Source organism: Neolamprologus multifasciatus, chromosome 19, assembly GCF_963576455.1.
Source record: "Neolamprologus multifasciatus chromosome 19, fNeoMul1.2, whole genome shotgun sequence".
In the NCBI taxonomy this organism is placed as follows: Eukaryota; Metazoa; Chordata; class Actinopteri; order Cichliformes; family Cichlidae; genus Neolamprologus; species Neolamprologus multifasciatus.
Window position 1 is genome coordinate 29273166 of NC_140457.1, and position 13615 is coordinate 29286780.

Below are 13615 nucleotides of genomic sequence, written 5' to 3' on the forward strand. Positions count from 1 at the left end.
GAGAGGTCTGTTAACACATAGTGAGTGAGAAAGGTGACTGGAAAGGAAAAACTCAATGCATCATGGGAATCCCCCGGCAGCCTACATCTATTGCAGCATAACTAAGGGAGGATTCAGGGTCACCTGGTCCAGCCCTAACTATATGCTTTAGCAAAAAGGAAAGTTTGAAGCCTAATCTTAAAAGTAGAGATAGTGTCTGTCTCCCGAATCCAAACTGGAAGCTGGTTCCACAGAAGAGGGGCCTGAAAACTGAAGGCTCTGCCTCCCATTCTACTTTTAAATACTCTAGGAACAACAAGTAGGCCTGCAGTGCGAGAGCGAAGTGCTCTAATAGGGTGATATGGTACTACAAGGTCATTAAGATAAGATGGGGCCTGATTATTTAAGACCTTGTATGTGAGGAGCAGGATTTTGAATTCAATTCTGGATTTAACAGGAAGCCAATGAAGGGAAGCCAAAACAGGAGAAATATGCTCTCTCTTTCTAGTCCCTGTCAGTACTCTTGGTGCAGCATTTTGGATTAACTGAAGGCTTTTCAGTGAGTTTTTTGGACATCCTGATAATAATGAATTGCAGTAGTCCAGCCTGGAAGTAATAAATGCATGAACTAGTTTTTCAGCGTCACTCTGAGACAGGATATTTCTAATTTTAGAGATGTTGCGCAAATGGAAGAACACAGTCTTACATATTTGTTTAATATGTGCATTGAAGGACATATCCTGGTCAAAAATGACTCCAAGGTTCCTCACAGTGTTACTGGAGGCCAAGGTAATGCCATCCAGAGTAAGAATCTGGTTAGATACCATATTTCTAAGCTTTTCAGCGCCGAGTACAATGACCTCAGTTTTATCTGAGTTAAGAAGCAGAAAGTTAGTGGCCATCCAAGTCTTTATGTCTTTAAGACATTCCTGCAGTTTAACTAGTTGGTGTGTGTTATCTGGCTTCATGGACAGATAGAGCTGGGTGTCATCTGCATAGCAGTGAAAATGTATGCTATGTCTTCTAATGATGCTGCCTAGGGGAAGCATGTATAATGTAAACAGAATTGGTCCTAGCACCGAACCCTGTGGAACTCCATAATTAACCTCAGTGTGTGAAGAGGACTCTCCATTTACATGCACAAATTGGAGTCTATTAGATAGATATGATACAAACCACTGCAGTGCAATACCTGTAATACCTACAGCATGTTCTAATCGCTCTAATAGGATATTATGGTCAACAGTATCGAATGCTGCACTAAGGTCAAGAAGGACAAGCACAGAGATGAGTCCACTGTCAGAGGCCATAAGAAGATCATTTGTAACCTTCACTAAAGCTGTTTCTGTGCTGTGATGAACTCTGAAACCTGACTGAAACTCTTCAAATAAACCATTCCTCTGCAGATGATCTGTTAGCTGTTTGACAACTACTCTTTCAAGGATTTTTGATATGAAAGGAAGGTTGGAGATTGGCCTATAATTAGCTAAGACTGCTGGGTCTAGAGATGCTTTTTGAGTAAAGGTTTAACTGCAGCCACCTTGAAGGCCTGTGGTACATAGCCGATTATTAGAGATAGGTTGATCATATATAAGATCGAAGAATTAATCAATGGCAGGACTTCTTTGAGCAGTTTTGTAGGAATGGGGTCTAAAAGACACGTTGATGGTTTGGAGGAAGTAATTATTGAAGTTAACTCAGAAAGATCGATTGGAAAAAAAGAGTCTAACTTAACATCAATGGAACTAAGAGTAGCTGTAGATAATATTACATCTGTGGGATGATTATTGGTAATTTTTTCTCTAATGATAAAAATTTTATTTGTGAAGAAGTTCATGAAGTCATCACTAGTTAACGTTAAAGGGATGGTTGGCTCAAAAGAGCTCTGACTTTTTGTCAGCCTGGCTACAGTGCTGAAGAGAAACCTGGGGTTGTTCTTATTTTCTTCAATCAGTGATGAGTAGTAAGCTGTTCTGGCTTTGCGGAGGGCTTTCTTATAAAGCAACAAACTATTTCTCCAGGCTAAATGATGATCCTCTAAATTTGTGACACGCCATTTCCTCTCCAGATTACGAGTCATCTGCTTTAGGGTACGTGTTTGAGAATTATACCACGGGGTCAGGTACTTCTGATTAGAGGCCTTAGTTTTCACTGGAGCTACAGTATCCAGAGTCGTACGTAGTGAGGAGGTGAAATTATTAACAAGATAATCGACCTCTGTTGGGGTAGCGTTCAGATAGCTGCTCTGCTCTGTGTTGGTACAGGGCATTGACGATGATAACAGTGGCTGGATTATATTCTTAAACTTAGTTACAGCGCTTTCAGAAAGACATCTACTTTGATAAAGTCCACTCTCCACTGCTGCGTAATCAATTATTGTAAATGTAAATGTTATCAAGAAATGATCAGACAGGAGAGGGTTTTCAGGAAACACTGTTAAATGTTCAGTTTCTATGCCATATGTTAAAACAAGATCTAGAGTGTGATTAAAGTGGTGGGTGGGTTCTTTTACATTTTGAGAGAAACCAATTGAGTCTAACAACAGATTAAATGCCATGTTGAGGCTGTCATTTTTAGCATCTACATGGATGTTAAAATCACCCACAATAATTATTTTATCTGAGCTCAGAACTAAATCAGATATAAAGTCTGAGAAATCAGACAGAAACTCTGTGTAAGGCCCAGGTGGACGATAGATGATAACAAGTAAGACTGGTTTCTGAGTTTCACAGCTGGGGTGGACAATGCTAAGCATCAGGCTTTCAAATGAATTAAAAGTCTGTCTTGGTCTTTCATTAATTAATAGACTGGTGTGAAAAATTGCTGCCACACCGCCCCCTCGACCTGTGCTTCGAGATTTCTGGTAGTTAGAATGACTCGGGGGTGTTGATTCATTTAAACTAACATAATCATCCTGCTGCAACCAGGTTTCTGTAAGGCAGAGTAAATCAATTTGTTGATCAATTATTAAGTCATGTACTAACAGAGACTTGGAGGAGAGAGACCTAATATTTAATAATCCACATTTCACTGTTTTACTCTTTGGTTCAGATGTGGATACTGTATTGTTCTTTCTTTGTAAATGTTTAAGTTGTTTGTTGCTGGTTTTAGTTTGTTTTTTGTCTTTTTGGAAGCTGACACAGTCTCTATGGAGATGGGTTTTTGGGGGGGTAGCAGGAGGAGAGAAGCTGCAGAGAGGCGTGTAAGACTGCAACTCTGCTTCCTGGTCCCAACTCTGGATAGTCATGTTTTGAGGGGTTTAATAAATTTGTCGATATTTCTAGAAATGAGAGCTGCTCCATCCAAAGTGGGATGGATGCCGTCTCTCCTAACAAGACCAGGTTTCCTCCAGAAGGTTTGCCAATTATCTATGAAGCCCACATCGTTTCTGGGACACCACTCAGACAGCCAGCAATTTAAGGAGAACATGCGGCTAAACATGTCACTCCTGGTCTGATTGGGGAGGGGACCAGAGAAAACTACAGAGTCCGACATTGTTTTGGCAAAGTTGCACACCGATTCAATATTGATTTTAGTGACCTCCGATTGGCGTAACCGGGTGTCATTACTGCCGACGTGAATTATGAACTGTGCTTCATATAGGTGTTATTTTGGTACTTCACACGTCACACAGTCTCAAACATTGCTTATATGGCAAGTTTCTCATTTCAGTGTCTTATCTATTAATATACCTGTGCACTAAAACTTCCTGTTTTTCAGTCTGGCTGAACACTTAGTTTGTGAGTTAAAAGTGGCCTTGCTCTACAAGCCTTTATTAAAGTACATAAAACAATATAATGAGCAGATACACATTAAAAAATATTTCTCTTATCCCTAACAGAAGCAACTGGCCCCCCTCCCCTTTGGACGGCTTGTGTGAGACATTAAATCATCAAACTGTAAATTTTAAATTGTTATTGATCCCTTTACCCCTGGTCCTAAAGTGTATATTTATTTTCTTACTCTTCTTATATTTATTGTTTGTTTTCTTGCACTGCTGTAACTGGAGCCTCGTCGTCTCGTCTCTATATACTGGACTGTATGTAGCAGAGATGACAATAAAGTTTACTTTGACTTCAGCAGCGAGCAGGCGCACCGAAGGCTCACTTTTCGTGTACAGAATTTCGAAAAAACATCGGTGCAAATTATAAGTCTGTATTATAATTTCTGGTGTTTTTGTGTTTGTTGGTTTGTTTTTATTTTTATTTTATTTTGCGAGTTGATTATTAGATGCTGCTCCAGCCGGTCAGTGAATATATGTATATATATATACATATATATACATATATATACATATATATATATATGTATATATATGTATATATATACACATATATACGTATATATATACATATATATACATATATATACATATATATACATATATATGTATATATATGTATATATGTATATATATGTATATATATGTATATATATATACATATATATACATATATATGTATATATATGTATATATATATACATTTATATATACATATATATATGTATATATAAATGTATATATATATATGTATATATACATTTATATATACATATATATATGTATATATACATTTATATATATAGGTACTGAAACCAGTATCACAAACACACATCTATCTCTGTCTACATGTGGTGGCTGTAGAACAGCAGTCACTGCATGAATAGACACGTCTACATTTAACACAAAATGTCCAAACTTTTATTCATCTGTAAAAATGGTTATTACAGATATTCCTGTAATTAATACAACTACAAGATAACAACCAAGCAAAGGTTTATTTTGTTGTTGTTTTAAATCAACCAGGATTTTTAACTGAGTTATAATGGAGTAAAATTACAGCCATGACAGGCTGAATATGTCACGGTCTGGTGGGGAAACAGGACCAAACGCCGGACTGCAACAGTGTTTATTTACAGAGTGGTGAAGTAAGCAACAATAAATTCTCCAGTTTCCCAGACTCCCGTGTTGTGTCTTCTTCCCAGAAAAGTCCCCGTGTGGTGCTCTCTGCTCCAGTGTCCCTGCACTCTCCGTGCTCACTGCTCCTTCTCGTCCCACATTCCTCCTGAGGGAAAACAACAGAGGCAGCCGTTACACACTTTATCCCCGCAGGCATACACTCACACTTTCTGACTGTGCTAGAAGACTGACGTGAAGTCAAATGCAAAACGTGCAGCGGGGCTGGAGGATGGTCTGTGCTGGCGGACGTAGGTTACTGGCCTGGTGGCCTGGCTGCCCCTGAGTGGATCCGGGGCGGGCGTGGGGGTTTGGGGTTCGGGGGTGCTTCGCCTCCGTGCTGGGGCTCTGGCTGGGCCTTGGGGGCTTCAGTCCTCGTCGGTGTGTCGCCGAGGTTGTGGGCGGGTGGGTGCACGGGGGCTCAGCCCTGGCGCAGGGGGCCTCTTGTGCATCGGCCTAACCGGGGGGCTCTTGAACTGGCAGGGAGGTTGTTCCATCTTTGCAGGAGTCCACTCTGCAGGTGGGGGAGAGACATAGGAGAGGTGGAGAATAAACTTAACCTGGGTGTCTGTGTCTTGTGTAGTCTGGAAGATGATTGAATGTTGGGGTGGGTACAGTTTCCTCTGCGGTGGGGTGGGGTGGGCTGCCCCGGGTCCTGTGGGGCTTGGCGGTGCTGCTGCCGTAGGCCCCGGTCTGGATGGGCCTGGGCTCCCTTGCCTTGGTGGATACCAGGGGACGGGGGTGCATATTGGGGTCAGCGGGGGAGCTGGCCCTAGGGAGGGACACCCTCCCCTCCCTTCTTTTCCTCCCCATCCCCGGCTGCCTCCCTCTTCCCGCTCCACCACACCCACCCACACAGGTAGGGCTTTGGGGTGCGGGTGTGTCACCAGGGTGCAGGGGAGACATTCCCCCCCCCCCCCCCTCTGTCCTCTTCTGGCCACCTGTGCCTCAATTTTATCTCACAACTTAGACATCCACATTACTTACACTCTCATAACACACACACATATATATATATAGGGCCTTGAGGGTGGGCACGTTAACGGCGTCCAGTAGACGGTCTGTGTATTCAAACCTGCCTCTGGCGCCGGTACCCACCTCTCAATTTTAAATCCATGTAGACATTGAGGGTTCTCGGGAGGGGCCGTGCTAACACCTGCTGCTCTCTGGCAGCAGCACCATGCTCTCCCTTGTTTTAAATACACTTTAGAGCAACACGCAGCAACACTACACTTGAGCGGGAGGAGGGAGGCATGGGGTCTTAACACACCCCCGTTCTCTGCTAGCCATCGGGGCGGGGGGGCTGGGAAGAGATGCTGGCTGTCCGATTGGCCTCCCTGCTGCTGCGGAGCCTGGGGCGGTCTGCTTGCCTCCACCCCGGAGGGAAGGGTAACATCTCTTGGGTCTGGGTGCCGTTTCCATCTCTGGGGGTGAGGATACCTGGACCCGGGGTATAGAGTATGTTTGGGGAGTATGATTGTGTGTACATGTCCATTTACGTTTATTCCTACGTTGGGTGAGTGCTGAGTGTTTGTATATGTGTGCATGAGGGTGGGAATGCATGTCTGTGTCTGTGTGTGCCTGTTTGTCTGTGTCTATATGTCAGGTCGGGTCTTAGACTTCACCTCTCTGGGAACTCCCAGGCCCTCCAAAGTGTGGAGGCCTATCTCCCCTCACCACACTCCCTGCCGGTGACTGATGCCCTCAGGGGTCGGTGCATTGTTGGTTCTTGGTGTCCAGGGCTGGGCGCTCAGGTCATGTGCCAGCTCACTCCCGGTGGCTACTTGGCGGGGCCTGGCACCTGCTGCTCGGTCAGGCCTCTTCCGGGGCGCGGGGGGCCCTCGGGCCTCCGGCCTCTGTGCCTGCAGCTCGGTTCACTCTGGCACAGCCGGCGGGCACGCCGGTGCAGCCCCCTCTAACTTCTGCCCGGTGGCTACTGGGTGACCCCTCATCTGGGGATCCTCAGCCCTTCCCATGAAGGTGGCACGGATGCCCCTCCGGTGGTCCTCCTTGGGCTCTTGCACTCTGGGGCCTCTGGATGTCTGGGGCCTGGATCTCCTCCATGCCTGCTTCATGCCCTGGGGGACGGGGCTATGGCTCTCTACATCCTCTAGCAGACCATTACATGGGGAAACCATTTGAATACAAGCGCGCCGATCCACACAGGTGTGCACATGGGTGTTCACTATTCGTAGACTTAAATCACACCTTTCTTGGCTGCTACTTCAAAGCACATTGTGCGCTGTCTGTCCTGCGTGCTGCACAACAACATTCAATATTTAGTATTTACTGCTGTTTACACTTAGCTAGATTAATGCGATGGTGTTGTGTATAGTATGTTGCATTGTTTTGTTTTTTTTTGCTTGTTTTCTATTCTTTTTCTCTCAACAGGTGATCCCGGAGATATTTTTTCTTCCCCCCTTTCTCACTGTCCCTCTCCCCTTCTGTTTTTCTTTTCCTTCCTCTTTCTTTCTCCCTTTCCTATCCCTCACTCATGTCTGTCCCGTCTGTAACAACTGAAAATAAAATAAATAATAAAAACAAAGGTCGATCAAATGGACCAATACGGCAATGCCATGATGATCCATTTGGCAAAATAAATCCATTGGGTATCCTTGTTGGTCTTCAGACAACAATTCTGACGGCTAAAGAACCAAATGGGACAGGCGGGAAAAAAAAAAAAAAAAAAAAAAAAAAAAAGAAGTCAAACGCAATAAACCACCGTCGGTGGAAGCTCCATCGCTCATCTCCCCCGACGAGCCCAGATGAGGAGCAGGGGCGTGGCCAGTCCTCAAGCCAGGCCACGCCCCCCAGGCCTGAAGGTGCCTGTAACGTGGCCACAGAAAACAGCAACACACACACACCTGCCTACATACGGATGAGATAGGAGGCAGTGCAGACGACACACCAAATGATAATAATAATGACAATAATAATAATAATAGAGCAGCACGGTGGCACGGTGGTTAGCACTGTTGCCGCACAGCAAGAAGGTCCTGAGTTCAGTTCCACCATCAGGTCTTTCTGTGTGGAGTTTGCATGTTCTCCCCGTGTTTGTGTGGGTTCCCTCCGGGTACTCCGGCTTCCTCCCACCGTCCAAAGACATGCAGCTTGTGGGGATAGGTTAATTGGATAATCCAAATTGCCACTAGGTGTGAATGTGCGAGTGAATGTGAGTGTGAATGGTTGTCTGTCCCTGTGTGTTGGCCCTGCGACAGACTGGCGACCTGTCCAGGGTGTACCCCGCCTCTCGCCCTATGACAGCTGGGATAGGCTCCAGCGCCCCCCGCGACCCTGAAAAGGAGAAGCGGAAGCGAATGGATGGATGGATGGAATAATAATAATAACAACAGTTGTAGTCCCCACTGCCCACGGACCCCGAGTCCCCAGAGCCGGGTCCGTGACAAAATATTTGTGGAATGCGACTGTAGAAGGTAGGCACCGTTAGGTTGGTTCTACTTGCCCTTAAGTATCTGGGCTCTTTCTTCATAGCTTTACTAGCCAAATATTCTTCTGTCTGAAGTCTGAAAAAGCTGCAACCATAGGCTGTGTCCCAATTCAGGGTCTGCAGCCTTAACCGTCCCCAAGGCCCGCAGCCTTAACCGTCCCCAAGGCCCGCGTACTCAAAGACTGCTGAGGCCGGAAGTGCGAGGCTTGTAGGCTTGTGAAATGGGACGGTCTAGCCTCCGTCGTGCTGCCCAGGTTGCCTAGCAACCATGATACTAACAGCTGGAAACGTTTCATACAGCTTTGTTTGACAGAAATGAAGGAGAACATATTTTGTACATTTGTTTCTACATGAGCTTTGTGTGATTTGTTGCTGAGGCTGAAACCACAGGACTGTAAAACATGATTGTTGGGCTTCATTTCTATACTGAACAGTCATTTAAGATTAGTTAGTAAATAACAATTAGCTAATGTTGTTCATGAGACTAAAGTCATCTCACTTTGGTAATGTAAATATAATATGGCTAATGTGTTATTCTTCGTCCTGTGGAAGCTTCAGGTGGGTCTTGATGAAGGTTTTAATGGAAACTTCTGCGTCTTCTTCAGCAGATTCCAGGATGCCTGAAAACACCAGGGGATCGCTCATGCTATAGTGTCTTTTATTATTTAAAATCATTATTATTTTACTTTCTTCACTGAGCTGGGTCACATGACGAAGTCTCGTAGCGAGGCGTTTTCAGCAGTGAGTGTTTCCACCTGCTGTTGGCGGAATTCCAAACATTCCCTTAGCGATTGGAATTCCCGATGTAGAATTTCAACTGGAGCTGTGGGCCTTCTTCATGACAAAGCAAGGGTCAGTGGATTCCTGGAGAGCATCCACACTCTCCTCGCTGTCCTCCAGGGAACTGGAAATGATTATGCAGACATGTTTTGTTGTTCGTCAATTGTTTGGCATAATTTAAGCTTCAGAAAGTGTTTATTTAATCCTGAACCACCATCCAGGTTTTTACCACCAAGTTTCTGGTGTCTGACATCACTACAGCATTTACGCCTCGTCTCTCTGACTTTTCAAATACATGATTTAAAATAAAAACTTTAAAATCACTTCATCACATTTTCTTCTTCTCTTTGTTGCACTCTAACATGATCTATGATTAATTCCTTCATGTAATCTGGTCAAACCAGAGGAATATATTTTCTCATCCATTTCAACATGATCTCTTTTTAATTTGTTTACATGGGGATGCTTTTTCTCTGTGTTTGCTAACAACAGACTCAATATAATTCATTTATGATCATTCGTCGCTCTGACCTCAGACAAGGTCTGGGCTGTGTGTGTTCGAATGTAAAACTTTAATACATATATACCTCATTATTTTATATTTCACAATTACCTCGTAGTTTGTAATCACACATGTATGTCTTATCTTTTACTACACAAATAAATATAATAATAGAGTGCTGAAGAGAATGCCACACCCGAGCATTATCAGTCTAGTTGAAAAATACCCCAGAGAATACATGCTGCATGAAGAGAGGGGGTGTTTTTCTTCTGTCTATTCCAGAAGGTGAAAGATGATCCAAGGGTGGGAACCAACTCCAAATAAGGGGAGAAACCAAACTGCTGCTTCCCACCAGCTTTAAACCAATCATAATAATATTCAGTTTCTGTGTCTCATAATAAAAGTGTTTACTGCTTTGGTGCGGTGCTCTTTGTCTGTTTGACATGCTGAATAGATGAGGAAACACGGTGCTGCTATTAATGTCACGGCCGAGGCCAACCTGGGAAAAACACTTGATATGGAGAAAACTCACTGAGGCACTGGTGAGCATATTTATCAAAAACTCTTTATTTACAACAACAAGAACTAATATTAATTTAGAGTGTGAGCTACTGAAAACTGAGAGAGACTACCTACAGCTCTAATAAAATAAAGAGTACTCAAATAACTATGAAAACACGAGGACAGGGAAGCTTCATTTGGAAGCTCTGCCATCCAGCGTTATAACCGTGTGTTTTAAAGGTGCAGCATGTAAAATATAGCACCAGTCCTAAGCCCAAACAAAAGGGGAGGGTTGTGTCAGCAGTGGGATTCTGCCAAATCAAACATCAACAAGAATGAGATTCCTGTATTGGGTCAGTCAGCGCTCGGGTTAACAACTACAACCTCCGGTGTGTTGGCGAGCATGCTGTCCAAGGAAACTGTGCTGTTGGCCCAAACACAGGAGGAGAGGGTGAAAACCTCGGAGGCAGGGAGAAAGAAGGCAGGAGTGTGGAGCTGAGAGTAGGACTTTACTTTACTATGGGACTGGTAACGAGGGCAGATGTAACTGGTAACTGGAGCAGATGTTAGTAGACAGAGTTTATGAGCAGATGTTGGGTAGACATGGGTTAGTCCAGGGGTCAGCAACCTTTAACACCAAAGAGCCGTTTGGAGCCGGTTTCCACGCAAAAGAAAACACGGAGCCGCAAATACTTGTTGAAATCTAAGATGAAGATAACACTGTTATTGTTTTTTACCTTTATGCTTTGTGTGAACAACTACGGTGTGTTGCTTATGAAATCCATGAAGTGCTACAGAGAAAATTACATTTTATTTAAGTAATTAACACATTTTGAACTCTTAAAGAAATATAACAAAAGGAAAGCTGAACTAAAATGATCCAGCAAACAAAACTGCTGTGAGCCGCCGCCCTTATATCTCCTTTGTGCTTTTGGAGCCTTGACCTGACTTTTAAAAATAATTGGAAAAAAAGCTCTATGCTGCTAAAAGATGAAAAATAGATATTTGCAAAATTCTGTCTAAATATGTATTTTACCAGGTTAATGTGTGTGGGGGGGCGTGGTCTGCAGCGCCGCTGCAGGGGAGGCGGACGCACCCGAGCGGCACCCGCAATCACGCCTCGCCGCCTTAACGTCTGTGCTCTCTCTGCTGTTGTGTTGGCGTGTGTCGGGCTGTGAGCTGCAAAGCTACAGCCGGCTGCGTGCGTACAGCAGTGATGTGTCAGTCGCGAACGAAACGGCTCTTAGAGCCGGCTCTTTGACGTGAACCGTGTTTTTTTCCTTTTCTTTCTTTCTCTTACCCTCTCTCTCTCTCTCTCTCTCTCTCTCTCTCACTTTTTCCCGCTTCACTCCCCACGCGAGCCTTGTGTTTTGTGGTGGGAAGAGGGGGGAGGGGCTGTAGATACACTCAGTAGCACAGGAACAGAGCAGGAGAGAGAGAGAAAGAGAGCCAGGGACAACAACGTCACATTAGAAAGGTATAGTAATCATCCACAACTATTTTCAGTTGTGGATGATAAAGGATTCAGAAAGTTTATTCATGCAGGTCCATATGACAGAGAATATGCATGTTCTTTTTGTTTTCATATTTTAATTTATATTTAATTGTGTTGTGGTTTGCAGTGTTTTGTGTTGTTTCACTTTAAATTTGTTTAAAAGGAAAAAGCTGAAAATTTAAATAGTTAAAAGTTGAAATGTGAATGATCGGCATCGTGAAGCACATACTGGACTCTATGCTAACTGTCAACCCAGTTTGCCTGTTGACCCATGAGGTTCTCGTTACCCTTCTAGCAGAGGTAACCGCTATTGTAAACTCTCGATCGCTACTACCAGTCTCGTCAGATCCAGATTGCCCCTTTCTTCTAACGCCTGCTACCGTCCTTACACAGAAAACTGGATTACCACCTACACCACCTGGGCACTTTGACAATAAAGATTTGTTCGGACGCCAATGGAGACAAGTGCAACATCTTTCAAATGTCTTCTGGCACCGTTGGAAAACACAGTACCTGCCGACACTCCAAGAGCGAAGAAAATGGCAATCTGTGAGTCCAAATCTTCAAAAGGGAGATCTAGTTCTTCTAAAGGACAGTCGAGCTAAAAGAAACCACTGGCCCATGAAGGTGGTTGTTGAGACCTTTCCTAGCCAAAAAGGACATGTCAGAAAGATTGGGGTAAAGGTCACTTCTGGAGCAACATCTAAAACCTTCTTAAGACCAGTGACAGAGACTGTACTCCAGCTGCGAAATACTAATAGAGACATTGATCCTTAAAGATGGTGATGACATCCAATAGATGTCAGACGGGGAGTGTGCTGGTGTAGTTCTTCTTCCCACCAGCAGGAGTCACTACAGTTCTTTCATGCCAAGATTTGTTTGTTATTAGCTGTGAGTTAGTAATGCAGCACACTTTGAGAAAAGACTGACTCAGCATGTTCGGATAAACATCTGCACCCATCCTCTTTGTTGTTTTACAGAAAGCATCGCTTTTTCACTCTGTTGATAATTGAAGGCAGCGTCAATAAAAGGGACGATACACCTGTCAGTTGTCGAGGAGTTTATCTATCTGCATAACTGACTGTAAGCTGTCGTCTGTGAGGCGTGAGCGTGTTTGTTTGGAACATAGTTCACGGTGGAGAACAGCCGCTGACATAATGTGGATCCCAAGATCCATAATTGGCCTACCTGGGATTGAAAGTCTCGATAAATGCACGGCGTTTCGGCGGGTACACCGGCTTCCACGAGTGTGACGCTTATTTTGAGCGATGAAAAAATAATAGAATATAATTTTATTTTTATATTTCAATATGAAAATAATCTAACAATTTAGAACTACAAGTTAAAAAAGAACTAATATAAATAAAATACACTTCAGCTAAATACAAACCACGCAGAGCCGCAGTATCAGGACTAAAGAGCCGCATGTGGATCCGGAGCCACCATGAAAAAAATCTGTTTTGATGAATACTCAGTGACAACCAGAACTAACTGTAGGTAAGCAGAGAGTAGTGGTGAGCGCTGGTCTTAAGTACTGACAGCTCAACTGCCAGCAGGCGTGGAGGCACGCAGGTATGCCGCCACTCCACTCAGGGGTGGAAACTGTGTGGAAAAAACAGACCTGACAATTATTAAATAATAAATCGTGAAAACTCCTCTCATAAAAAAACACAACAGTGCCATGTTTGCATTCCTCACTCCACAAACCACCCCAGCACACACACACACACACACACACACACACACACACACACACACAGGTCAGGTATTAGAAACATTTCACTGCTCCTCCCTTGACTTGTGTTTTTTTATTCTCCTGCTTGTCAACTTAGATATTTTCCTACGAAACATATAATCTATTAACTGCAGTACACACAGATAAACTTTGCACTCTGTATCATTTTAAACATAAAAGGCTGGATGTCAAGAAGTAACCCCCGGCTTACCTCTTGT